Below are 2180 nucleotides of genomic sequence, written 5' to 3' on the forward strand. Positions count from 1 at the left end.
CAGCATTTATTGTTCAGCGTCTTTTGGATTTTAGCCATCCTAACTGGGGTGAGATGGTATCTCAGTGTGGTTTTGATTTGCATTTCCCGGATGCTGAGTGATGTTGAGCATTTTTTCATATGACTGTTGGCAGAAGATGACTTTTAACATTTATGAAGGATCTAGAACTTGCGTACCTTCAGACGTCAATAAGGATGGAGATTTTGTAGAAGAGTTTAATAGATTAAAAACTTTTCCTAATTTTCCAAGTAGTTGCCCTGTTTCAGCGTCAATTCTGGCTCCACTGGGTTTTCCTTATCCTGGTGAAGGAGATACTGTGTGCTGCTTTAGCTGTCATGCAGCACTTGATAGATGACAACACGGGGACTCAGCAGTTGGAACACACAGGGAAGTATCCCCAAATCGCAGGCTTATCAAGGGCTTTTATTTTGAAAATAGTGCTGCACAACATACAAATCCTGGTGTCTAAAGTGGTCAGTACAAGACTATCTGGGAAACAAATTGTTTTGCTGTAGACAGGCCATCAGAGACAGGTTGTAGATATACCAGACACTATATATCCGAGGAACCCTGCCGTGTGTGGTGAAGAAGCTAGACTAAAATCATTTCAGAACTAGCCAGACTATGCCCACTTAACCCCAGGAGAGCTGTCTGCTTCTGGACTCTACTGCACAGGCGTTGATGATCAAGTACGGTGCTTTTGTTGCAGTGGAAAACTGAAAAATTGGGAACGCTGTGATCGTGCCTAGTCAGAACACAGACGATACCTTCCTAATTACTTTGTTGTTTTGGGCCAGAATATTAATATTTGAAGTGAATCTGAAGTTGTGAATTCTGATAAGAATTTCCCAAATTCACCAAATCTTCCAAGAAATCCAGTCATGACATATCAGGATGCATGGATCATTACTTTTGGGACGTGGATGTAAGTCACTTAACAAGAGCACCTATGCTTTCAGGTGAAGGGGATAAAGTAATGTGCTTTCACTGTGGTGGGGGGCTAACTGATTGGAAGCCCAGTAAAGACCCTTGGGAACAACATGCTAAGTTGTACCTGGTGTATAAATATCTGTTAGAAGAGAAGGAATAAGAATATATAAACAATATTCATTGAACCCATTCACTTGCAGAGGCTCTGGTAACAACTGCTGAAAAAATACCGTCACTAACTAATAGAATTGAAGACACCATCTCCCAAAATCCTATGGTACAGGAAGCTGATTCATTTCTGGGACATTAAGAAAATAATGGAAGAAAAAAATTCAGGCACCTAGGAGCAACTATAAATCACTTCAGGTTCTGGTTGCAGATCTAGTGAGTGCCCAGAAAGACAGTATGCAAGATGGATCAAGTCAGACTTCATTGTAGGAAGAGATGAGTACTGAAGAGCAGCTAAGGCTCCTGCAAGAGGAGAAGCTTTGCAAAATCTGTGTGGATAGAAAAATTGCTGTAGTTTTTATTCCTTGTGGACACCTAGTCACTTGGAAGCAATGTGCTGAAGCAGTTGACAAATGTCCCATGTGCTACACAGTCATTGCTTTCAAACAAAAACTTTTTATGTCTTAATCTAACTCCACAGAAGGCATGTTATGCTCTTTTACCCTGATTGAATGTATGATGTGAACCAACTTTAAGTAATCAGCATTGAATTCCATTAACATTTGCGACCAAGTAGAAAAAAAAAATGTAAACAGCAGTGTTTTAGTTGGCAATCTAAAATTTGCATTCCTGGATTTTTCAGGATATTTGTTGTATTATTTATCCATTTTTATTGTAATTTAATTGAAACCTTAGACTGAGAAACATCATATTATAACTGATCACGTGTATTTGTAGTACACTCACTTAGTTTCTAAGTGCAAATGAATTAATCATCTGAATTTTTCACTCTTTTCAGGTAGGCTTAGCAAATGGAGCATTCTGAATAAATGTGGAGATAAGAGTTAATCTCCCCAATCACATATTTTGTGTGTGTGAAAAAGGAATGAAATGTTCCACACGGGTGGAAATATAGAGCTTATTTTTAAATGTTTGTCTTGGTGTTTTAGGATTCTGTCTATTTTCTTTTAAAATTATAAACATTTATGTGAATGATTTTTAAAAAGTGATTTGCTGTTTTTAAAAGAATATTTAATAATAGAATACCATCTAGCAAACTTCTACTAACATGAAAAGATGTC

The 2180-nt window shown here is 37.7% G+C and overlaps 1 pseudogene; it reads left to right on the forward strand.

Moving 5' to 3' along the window:
- The first annotated feature begins 136 nt into the window (after positions 1 to 136).
- LOC103604178 lies at positions 137 to 1566 on the forward strand (annotated as a pseudogene).
- Positions 1567 to 2180: the final 614 nt, after the last annotated feature.

The sequence above is a fragment of the Galeopterus variegatus genome, unplaced genomic scaffold (genome assembly GCF_000696425.1).
Source record: "Galeopterus variegatus unplaced genomic scaffold, G_variegatus-3.0.2 Scaffold5023, whole genome shotgun sequence".
Taxonomy (NCBI): Eukaryota; Metazoa; Chordata; class Mammalia; order Dermoptera; family Cynocephalidae; genus Galeopterus; species Galeopterus variegatus.